The 11,656-nt window shown below is 45.8% G+C and overlaps 1 long non-coding RNA gene across 1 annotated transcript; it reads left to right on the forward strand.

Moving 5' to 3' along the window:
• Nucleotides 1-989: 989 nt before the first annotated feature.
• On the forward strand, nt 990-10,940 carry LOC126524662 (uncharacterized). Its single transcript, XR_007598025.3, has 3 exons — nt 990-1,126; nt 4,979-5,015; nt 10,737-10,940. It is a non-coding gene; the product is annotated as an uncharacterized lncRNA (long non-coding RNA).
• The last annotated feature ends 716 nt before the right edge of the window (nt 10,941-11,656 follow it).

Consider the following 11,656-nt stretch of genomic DNA (forward strand, 5'->3'; position numbering starts at 1 on the left):
GGGCAAGATAACAATTGTATGACATGTACTCAAGATGCATCCGAAGCTAGCTCAAACATTAGCGCGTCAGTGAGGAATCGCTCAATGTGGTTATTATGGCAGACTGTTACTGTTAGAAAAAGCTTCTAAGCAGCGAAAAGAAACCTGCGATCTTTCCTTTCTGGTATGATAACACAGCTGGCTTACTCATCTGCTCCCTCCCTCCTCCTCCGGCAGCCATCATTCGGTTCGAGTGCGTTGCCAGGTGCTATCCCAAACTATTGTATTGAATGTATTCTATGTATTGTAGTTATTGAGTGGAAGAGACGGACAAACGAAAAAGAAAAAAGGCATGGACGCAATTGCACAACTAACTCGCTTTAAGTTACCCCTGCTGCATCTCAGTAAGCTAGGCCATAGAAAACCACTAACATAGCACAAACAGGCTCTAAAAGCTCTAAAAAAACAAGCTCTAAAATATGATCAGAGGTGACGACCCGTGATATATCATTTGCGTAACAATACAGATGTATGAAGGAACACAACAATTCTTGCGCGCCGCATGCGTACATTCATTAGAATAGCGACGCAATAACCAGTATTTGTAATGTATTGCAAATGTGAAGTAATGGCGGTTCACAATAACAAACTAACATCGAATCTCTTGAGAAGCCTAAACTAAGATTTGCATTACAGTTTTTCTTAAAGTTCGCACAGCCGCCACCTTAACATATAAAGTTAGGTCGTCTTCTTCTTTTTGGTGAAAGCGTCTTGTTTTTCGCAGTAACCTGAAACCAGCATCACAACAAAGCTTGCGGGTTTAAACAGCCTTTAAATGCTATACCTCTCTGCAGCCCGTCTAGCCCATGTCCTCTCTGGGAAGCATAATCAATCTTAGAAACATAGGTCAGTGAGTTGTAGTCTGCTGTCCTAAAACAAATCACGAAAGGCTGCTCTTTAAGCCTTCCGAGTTTATTAAATTTGATCGTTGGCTTCTTCAGGCCGTGTGGCTAACATATAAGGAAGCTGAAATCTCATTCATAAAGAGGTTTCGCATGAGTCTACTGTAACGTATTCGAGCTATTCTTGTATGCGACATGAAGGCGCTGCAATGTGTTTTGCTACTCAGCATTCTGACGACTGTTATGTGAGTACAATCTTTTCTTCGACATAGTGAGTGGACAATTGTCGTGGTGATTAGCGACGAGTTGATTGGAGTTGAGTGGCTTTATCAAGATCTTGTAGGATAATGCTCAAATAGGAAATCACTTATACTTCTCGCTGCCGGTACAATGCAATATATGGACATTTGCTAGTGACAGTTCGCATGCGCTTAATTTTCGTCTCTCGAAGTGGTTATGCAAGCAGGCCTTTTTCCCTAGGGGTACCAAGTGGCATCTCAGTGAATAATAGAAGCATCTAGGGCAAGGTACCATACTTATCTTTCGTAGCATTGCAGCACTCTTCGCCTTTGAAAACTGCACGACTTAAGATATAGGTTCACTTGGATTGCAACCACGGCAGCCATACTTTTGCAAATGAAGTGTTGCCGCGTGCATTTTATGAGCGTCGTAAGTAAAGCTTCACTGGTGCATAAACGAAATGCTGCCGTTCAACTAATAGGAAGGAAATATGTTTGTTATTGTGTTTTACTTGATAAAATTTGACCTGACTCTCGAGGCAGTAAATGAAACAGGAGACATCAAATCTCTTCTAGCTTGAGTGTACCACCAAACCACTTTTTGATAAAGCAAGCAATCCATGCGAAATGCTTTCGATGCGCTTGTATTTATTTTTATCTGCGAAGCAAGGAGCATTAAAGGCAACTATACCACTTACACTTTTCATCAGGCAAGAGTATTTTCATTTTCCACATCTGCCTTCGCGATTTAGTTATGAAGTTTGCAACCGGTGACTCATTCAAAGAAAAAAGTTACCTTGTAATGGCAGAATAAGCGCTACGAAAATTTATTTTACGCCGTTTTAAAAGGCCTCTTGCCGCTCCTGTCGTGCTTTCTTGTAGATTGCTCCTTTCACTGGGGCAAAATAAATGCTTCATTGACCTGAACGTGAATAAAGGACCTTATAGATGGGAATGAGTGAACTATTAGGACTTAACTATTCTCTCCTCACAAACGTGGTTAGTTTTCAGCAGCATCAGTCGCTACTTTCTTCACGTTCGATTTGCACTGATGGCCTCATTCTGCAAGCTTCTATTGATCTATCTGGATGCTCTGCTATTAATAGAAGTCCCGCGTATATGTCATCGGGAATTGTAACTTCCTAAACGCCAAATAATGTTTTTCTTTCACCTCTATCTACGCACACTCACTTCCGCAATGTTTTCCTAAGCGAAGTTAGGTGCTGTTATCGTAAGATTGTAGTGTAGTAGCTTTGCAGTCACTGACTTAGCTTTGATTGCAATTGTAAGTTCTTCAACTGACATTGCTGCTAATGTGAGTTCAAGTTTTCAAAAAGGGAAGTATGGCAATGCTTTCTGGCAACATCAACATTTGGCCTTCCATAAGCCGAGTGCATTTCACGCAAGGTTGTCGCGCTCAAAACTAGGTTACAACAATCTCGGCAACAGATTGCCAATTGTGTAAGTTGATTTTCTTACCCTGCTATTCTGGCAGCTCCATGTTGTTTGCGCACAAAACAAGCTATTCACTAAATGTCAACTACTAGAAAAGTTGAATCAGTTAAAGTACAGTAACTTCAGGCATTTCGTTTCTCCGAAACAACGAAGTTTGGGAAGCGAGGCATGAATTCGCGAACGTAGCTTTTCAATTTTTGTTTATGCAATAAGGGGCGCTATAACGTAAATATGTTCCAGATTTTTCTATCCCAATTCAGCAATCGGCCCACCGCGATTGGTAAAAAACTTTTTTGGACCACCCCCACTTCACTTGTCTGTCACGCGACATCACGAAAACTGCGATAGCTCCCCATCTGATTTGACGTGTACACACTGACTATGCGTAATTTGACCAAACAAACCAAAAATATTTATTTCTAATTCGACGCCTTTTTGCCATTAGCCCTCGGCTATTGGTCAATAGTTTTCGGGCTGCATTCACTTCACCTGCCTTTCTGCCACGTCACAAAACCGCAAAAGCTTACCGTGTCTAAGTGACGCGTACGCGTTAAAGATGCATTAATATGCCTAACAAAACTGAATTTTCTTCTGAGTAGCCGCAGGTGGGCCCATTCCGAAATGAATAAAAGATGGCAGCCGCCGATCGCTCCAGCACTGGTCGATCGCTTTAGCACTGGCCACTCGCCCCTGCCGGAGAGCATGGGTTTATTTGCGTGTAATAAAATTTCTTCCGTGGCCGTGTAACGTTTTCTAGAACTTTCGGCACGTTTACGACTTTGTTCTGCCAACTCTTCTATGCTGAGGGTCCGTTTTAGCGTCATTCTTAAGGTTCCGTTGCATGCCGCCGCGACTGTCGACGACCAACCGCAAGCTAAGTAAGAGAAAGCGGACCAATTCCAGGTGCCGGCACCACCCTGTTCATCCGGTTATCGATATTCAGTGCAGTGGCTCGGCCCAATTGAATCCCTCTCCCCTTGAGCATGCTCCTCGGCTCTTGTGAGCCAATTAGATAAGACAACGTGCTCAGTGCAGGCAATGCTATTCGTTTTTCAAGCAAACAAAAGTGACCTCCTATGAACGAGGGGAACATTTTATTGGTCTTTTCAGACAACCCGGCGGGTGACCGCCCGATGCTTGCGTCGGCGCTTACGCAAATTTGACGTCAGCAGATTGGAATAAAAACCTTTTGGAATAGTGGGCGCTATAACGTAAAACTATTCCAAACTTTTCTATTCCATTTCTGCTATCAGGCCTTCGCCATTGGTCAAACACTTTTTTGGATCACCCCCACTTCACCTGTCTGTCACGCGACGTCACGAAAACCGCGATACTTCCCCATCTGACATGATGTGTACACAGTGATTATGCATGATTTGACCGAAAAACGAAAAATAATTATTTCTGATTCGACGCCTTTTTTCCATTAGCCCCCGGCTATTGGTGAAAAGTTTTCGGGCTGCACCCACTTCACCTGCCTGTCACGCGACGTCACAAAACCGCGAAATGTCATCGTGTCAAAGTGACGTGTACGCAATAAAGATGCATTAATATGCCGAACAAAACTGAATTTTCTTCTTAATAGCCGCAGGCTGCCCCGTTCCAAAAGGAATAAAAGATGGCTGCTGCCGATCGCTAAGGCCCTGGCTACTCGCACCTGCCGGAGAGCATGGGTATATTTGCGTATAATAAAGCTTCTTGCGTGGCCGCGTAACATTTTCGAGCACTTTCGGCTCGTTTACGAGCTCATTCGGCCAACCCTTCTTTGCTGATGTTCCGTTTCAGCGTCATTCATAAGTTTCCGTTGCATGCCGCAACGATTTTTGACCAGCCACCGCAAGCTAAGTAAGGGAAAACGGACCAATCGCAGACGCCGGCACCACCCTCTTCATCGGGTTATCTGTTGTCAGTGCACTGGCTCTGCCCCATCGAATGCCTCTCTACTTGAGCGTTCTCCTCGCCTCTTGTCAGCCAATTAGATACGACAAGCCGCTCAGTGTAGGCAATGTTATTCGTTTTTCAAGCAAACAAAAGTGGCCTCCTATGAACGAGGATAGCGTTTGATTGGTTTGTTCAGACAACCCTGCGGGTGGCCGCCCGGTGCTTCCGTGGGTGGTTACGCAAATCTGACGTCAGAAGATTGGAATAAAAACATATTGGAATAGTTTTACGTTATAGCGCCCAGTTTTACGCTATACGGCCCAAGGTGTGAGTAATATTAGCTAACTTACAAAACAGGCTGAAGCACAGAACTTTGGCATTAAACTGCGACTGGGGTAATCGGTAAAGGTCTCCTGCTTTTTTATTTGTTTCTGTCGTTATGTTGTAAATACTCGGTAAAATGAGAAGAAACCCAATGTATAATGTACCTTCCCCGAGAACTTATGCCGGACTTTCTTGCAGGTGCATCATCTGGGATCACAAGAAATGCCTTGCATTTGTAAGTTCACTTTGCCGTCACTTCTCGTTAGAAATACGTGCATATTATTATTGTAGTGTCGTCTGCACCACCGCGCCTCCTGAATATGTGCCTTTATCATTATTCATTAATACAGTGCATGTGTGCAAGTGGCTCGTCCATCAGAGCGCACGGCGGAAATCACAGAAATCACCGCACTTACTGGCCGTGGGTCACTGCAGTCAGCGTCTTCGCATAGGGAGGGGCAGTATGGGAACACTGGCATGGCGAGCGGCGTCGGAGCCGGCTGTGAAGATTACCACGAACGCGCGAGCAGTGGCCCGAGCGGGTCTCTGTGATCACGTGACTTTTTGACTGAGACCGCGCCGCCGGATTTTCGACTTAATGAGCCATATAATGCTTTCGCATTAATAAAGCAGGAAATCCTTTTTAACGCCGCCCCTGCCGACATTTGCCTCTTTCTCGGCGTCCCGTCAACCAGCCCAAGGCCCTACAACGATCTGCGCTCGGCGGTGCTGGCCTACTGCAGAGTCAGGTACATTCCACTGCCCGTGCTGCAACAAGAGGCACTGAATCTGCCTCCATTCACTGCTGTAGCGTCTACCACAGCAAGTAACCAAGTACAGCCCGGACCGCCACTCTTCCTGCACCTGCCCGTCTTCACTCGGCTGGCGACATGTCGACCGAGCGGCGCGCTACTGTGGAGACCGCGGCCTCCAGTGCACCGCTCCGTTCTCCGAGGCTTCGCGTTCTCTTCTCCTCTACGGTACCAGTCCATCCAAGGCACTGACCTTTTTCATGCCTTTATCACCAACATTGACTTCCCGCGACGGCGGTGACACTACAGATCCAATGCAGGCCCCCGAAGCTCACGCCTATGGGTCCGTACCAAGCGTCTTCTCGCCTGACATTTCAGACAGCCATCCGCTAATCGACTCGGCTCCCGACCATGGTTCCTCATAGTGCCCTACGATTGGTAGCGAAATGTTTCTGCCTGCCACGCTCTCATTCCTGATTCCCGCTTCCCTCAGAGAATCAGAGTGATCGCGCGTATGCCGTTCCCAGCCGGTTCAGCTGCGTGTAACCGTGCCCTCTGTCACCAGCGCGTACACATGCCACGATGTACTACGACCCCCGACGTCAAATACGGCACATTATCAGCGGTCATAGGTGCGGTTAGCGCAGATTGCTCATCCGACCGAGTCAACCCAGCCCTTTATCTGTGCTAACCCCGTGGATATTCTGTGCCTTCTTGCTGTTCAACGCACGGCCTGGTCCCACTTGTGCCACTTGTGCTCACATAACCACTTGTGCATACAAAAATCTGAGCTGCTGGAGTGGAATTCTCTGTAGAAAGTCCACCTAAATATCAGTCCTAATAGACCGGTCATTGTGCCTCACGTAAACAAATTAACGCATTGCCTAAAAATCGTGGCTGAATGGCATGACGTCATAATTCTCTTGTATGCGCCTATCAAGCTAAGGGGATTATGCAAGAATGTGTAAATTTGGATAAGGAGGGCATGATGTGAAGAAGTGGCGTGATACTTGCGGGAAAAGCTTGTAGATTGTGAATGCAATGTGATGTAGAAGATCCCATTTTAAAGCGGCAAGATATAGACTAGGAAAGCGGGACGTTGTCTCAATGATAGGCTTAGAGAAAACTGATACACGTGGCCGTGTCTAGCAATACGCCATGCGTAGTAGAATGTGCAAATGCAGGCCAAACTATGAAAAAACAACAGTTGTCGCTAAAGGAAAAGAAAAATTTAAAAGAGAAACGCAAGAAGCTGTAAATATATATGGACAGATATACGTTCGTGCGAGCCTTCAGTTAGGGTCATTGGAGCCGAATTCACATATGCACCTGAGGCACGCATACGCAGGAAATCTTAACAAAATACCACACAAGAAAGTGGGAGGAGGCGATCTGGGAATATCTGCTGATCCCCTTCTCCCTTTGGTTCAAGCAGACGTAGTGCATGGCTGTGTCCATTTAAATATGTCATTTGATGGGACAATAAACCTGTGGGTAGCTGGCACTTCGTGTCGCTTAGCCTCTTCGTCCCCTTTCAGCGTCCAGCTCGTCCCCGTTAGTGTGAACTTTACATAGCTGAATAAAAAATAGCGGACAGCAATTAGACGAATTCATCGCTCTCTTTGGTGTCCACCACGTTGCTATAAAATTTCAGGAGACGACGTAATAATATAGCTGCACGCACTGGTCAGTTAACTTAGGGTGGCCCAGATGAATTCGGCTGGCTTTACAAACCAAAGCATTTGTCCCCTGGATTCCTCCCTAAAGCTCTGTCTTCCGCACAGTACTATAAAACAGGATATGAAAAAATGATCGTGACTAGGCTTTTCATGACGATATAAATCATTGAGTAGTCGCGATGCTCGTAATAAGCACACTACGGGTGCTTTTATAGCACCTCGGCTTGACGTCAGACATGGTCAGTGATGAAGGATTCTATTTTCTTGTTGTCGAGTCTCTCTAGCTTGATGTACAAATCAGCTTTCCGTACACTGAAAAGAGAACACTCCCACAACAGGTGAGCAATCATCTGTCTGCAGCCAGAAAAGCTATAGAAAAAATCTCTCCCTTCTATTCGAAAAAAGCGGGCTTTTTTATAATGATGATCCATGCCATAGGCAACAAACTTGTGTCAGGTCACGCCGTGAAGCTCATGTCTTTCTGCACATCTAACTACCTTATATACGTTCCGCCAGTGGAAAGTAGGCATCCAGAGAGAGATTGCTTTTAGATGGTCTTTCGCCCATTGTTATCTCTGTCTTTGAAATATAACGGGTCGGGAAACGCTCTGAAAGTATTTTACAACTTCACATGCATTATGCGAAGTCATGTCAGGATATCACATGCATCACCTCTACAAACATGTTCTAAATCACTTCCGGAGCTTGGGTATTGTATAACTAAAACCAACAAACTCTCTCAATGATTCCAAAGACGCAGGAAGAAATTTTGCAACGGCGTTTGACTTTCTGAAATGTCGTAGTACCGAGTCGGGCTTTATGGGAGCGTGACAACTGAAGGGAAAGCGATTGTATTAACCTCGCACTAAAGTACACTAAAGACACGATAGGGGGCATGCAGTTGCCGAACACGTGAAATAAATGTTCACTCTGTGCTTCTACGCATACTTCAGTGGCAACCGTTTCGACGGAATTCTGGCCTCTCCGCGTAGCTCCGCTCGGGAGAAGAACAATCATTTAATATCATTTAATAGGGGCACAAGCATCGAAAAATATTATGGGGTTTTACGCGCCAAAACAACTTTCTGATTATCAGGCACGCCGTAGTGGAGGACTCAGGAAATTTCGACCACCTGGGGATCTTTAATGTGCACCTAAATCTAAGTACATAGGTGTTTTCGCATTTCGCCTCCATCGAAATGCGGCCGCCACGGGCGGGGTTCGATCCCGCAAACTCATGCTCAGCAGCCCAACACCATAGCCACTGAGCAACCACGGCGGGTGCACGAGCATCGAGTCATACTCGTTTCTTGCGCAGCATTTCCGGTTCACCTCCTCAGAAGACGGACGACGAAATTCAAGATGAAAAAAAAAGTACAGTTGACAATTCAATGGTTTCATTACACATATGGTATTAGTGCATAAGTTGAGTTATAAGTTGAGTTAGTAAAGCGGCTGAACTAATTAGAATTAATTAAAAATTACTAATTACCCCACACCGAAGCACAGAATTGTAGACTTTAGGACTCGCCACGTTAGCACAACCTTGGCGAAATTGCTGGAAAACCGGAAATAGAAAGTGGCAGTAATGATGTCAATATTGACGTCACACCCACAAGAAGGTGACATTACAATTAACCGGCTAGTTAATGAAAGCCACTTGCCTGGCATAGACTGAACATCTGCCTACCAAAGCGGATGTGACGTCACTCCTTCCTCTCTGGCTGCTCCTCTCCCGGCGTTCACCTGCGTGCTCGCTTGCTCTCCACAGCTGCGCGTGCGCGCTCGTTATATGCTCTGATGTCAGCACCGGAGAGGGTGCGTAAGGCGTGCTTCGTGCGCCGCTCGCGGGGGGCTGCTAGCTGGCACGCACTGCGCTTCCGCCTCGCCCTCCCTCGCTCCTCTCCCGCATATCGTGCCAGGGGGAAGACGTTCGCTCGCTTAACCTAAAGAACACTTACGCCGAGATGCTAGTACCACTAGAGACGCCTAAGTCAAAGATTACGGTCGCCTACCATCTTTTTTACTCAAGCATTAACTTAAAATTATAACATATTTTCCAGCTAACGTTAGCCAAGCTGTTCAAAAAAAAAAAAGAAAGAAAAAAACCCAAGAAGAGCAGGATGCAAGGATACTACTTTAAGACCTAGGGTGTTTGGTCGTCCGTACGATTTTAAGGCCTAGTATGTTTGGTCGTAAGGGGTCTGCCGAGGTCTGCGCCACGATTCCTAGTCTTCCTTTTTTCCTTGCAACATTTGGATAACCATAGCTGCGACACCTAATATGCACCATTCAGATTGTGCTGATATGACACCCGTATATCCCAGTTGCCGTCAAATAGCCTAACGCCGTGTCGCCTAATGGATGGCGTTTCCGTGACATTACAGTTTGTTCCTAAATGGTCGCTCATTCTACGTTTTAGCTTTCCTCGTAATCAAACGCGTGTCTGGGTCTCCTGCTTCGCCGCCTAATCAGTTACCACGGTCTTTACACACATCAATGAGGGCTCCTATTCATCAAATTATGCTTACGGGAAAGAGGGGATTTTCACCGCCACGCAAAATAACGATCTGCTCTATAACGATCGGATCACCGCTGTAATGGTTATCCATTCTTTGAACGGTAGTTACTTGAGCGAAATCATGAGCACTTAGGTTCAGACTGGTTAGCGCTGCAGTATCAAACCCCGGGCCCATCATAACTCACACCACATTTGCAAGGCCTGTGCGCACTTTTTAAACACAAAGAACACCAGCAAAGTAGCGATACAGATGAGCCCTGTTCCCTACTTTGTGCATGCACAATGTTATGATACACTAGCCTTTAATTAAGCTGGAAGAGGGCTCGCGCGTACTTCGCTTGAGCCGTGTGGTGGCCCCCCGAGTACAACATCACAGGCTATTAAACTTATGAGTGGCTCGAAGTGGTAAAAAGAAGATGGTGGATTTTGTTGGCGTCATGCTCTTCAGCCTCATTGCCCGCTATTCCTTAATGTTCGCTCAACGATCACGTCGATCATAACAACGATCACGTCAACGATCACGATAACAACGATCACGTCGTGTTCCATTTTTGGAAAGCAACCTATGTGTACCCGTATGCCTGCATATTTTGCTACAATACACTTCCACTGCTCTGTAATTATTGCGTACTTGACCCATTATCTGGCGCTGCACAGTAGTCATTTGTGAAGCACCATATTTCTGTCAATCAAGTCATAAAAGATTGCCAGCTCGTTGTCTGCCTAGCATAGGAGGAAATGGTTTCGACGAACGGTGACAGGGGATTTGTTTCCTTGAATTTGTGACACTTGCACAAACTTTCCCACGAGAAGACTGCGTAAAACGTAAGCCGTAAAGAGATAACACAGACGTGCATTCAAAAAGTTATAGAATATGCCACATCGCTTTTGACTGAGCCTACATGCATTTCTTTTTAATCACTGCTACTTTGTATCAAAACAATGTTTAAAAAGCCAGAGCTTCAAGTTCCGCAAACAAATTCTGATTCTTTTTCTGTTTTCAGTGCCGACCCAGTAGCGGCAACAGTACCAGATGCGGGACTGGTTGCAAGTGCCATGCTTTTCGTTACATGCCAATGATTGGAGGCTGCCTTGATAGCTCCCTTTCAGTTCCCTGGATGTTCCGTCCAATGCGAAGGATTTTGGGAAAGTAACTACATATTTCTAGTCACCCTAGCATTGAAAATAAACAGCCGTCACTATTTGAAGCCTCGTCATTTTGTCTTATCTTGGTGAGAAACCGACGCGTCAGGAATCTTTCCGAAGTGCTGACCATTCATAAGTGGTAAAAACTAAATTCCTAGGCGCTGAAGAAATAGACATAAACTTTACATTGTGGGAACCTTTGGTCTTATGGCAACAATAAATATGCCATAGCCTTTCAGGCAGGACACCGAGTCCACCAGGTCAACAACGTTTTGTGTGTTTTGTGAACAGGAAACTGCCGTTTCCTGCTTAGTTGCGTTGGAAATGGGGTCTCATGCACGTCCGCCGGACTTGGAAATGCTCGGAGCGGTTGCCTCCAAGAACCTCAACGGCACTGAGCACGGCATTGACTGCGACTAAACCGTGCACTGCTATGGCAGCAGTGAAGAATCTTCTGATGACGACACCTTCTAGCTGGTGCGGAGCCGTAAAGGAAAGATAAGGTTCCCAAGCAGGTCACCACATTTAAACACCTCCATCATGAGATTTTCGCAGATCACCTAGGTACTTACTCACCATCCTTTTCGCGCCAGTACTCACCACTGAAATGAGACCACAGGCAAGTCATGCCTGTATATCTAGAGGCGATGGTGCCAAAATAAATTAAAGGTGTGCGAGTAGACATCCACAAGAACGTCATAGCGATACACGTAGACCACGCGGCTTCTTTGCATAACTCGCGCAAGGTCATGGAAGTTGCTGGGATTGAAGTCCTACC

The sequence above is a fragment of the Dermacentor andersoni genome, chromosome 3, assembly GCF_023375885.2.
Source record: "Dermacentor andersoni chromosome 3, qqDerAnde1_hic_scaffold, whole genome shotgun sequence".
NCBI classification, from domain to species: domain Eukaryota; kingdom Metazoa; phylum Arthropoda; class Arachnida; order Ixodida; family Ixodidae; genus Dermacentor; species Dermacentor andersoni.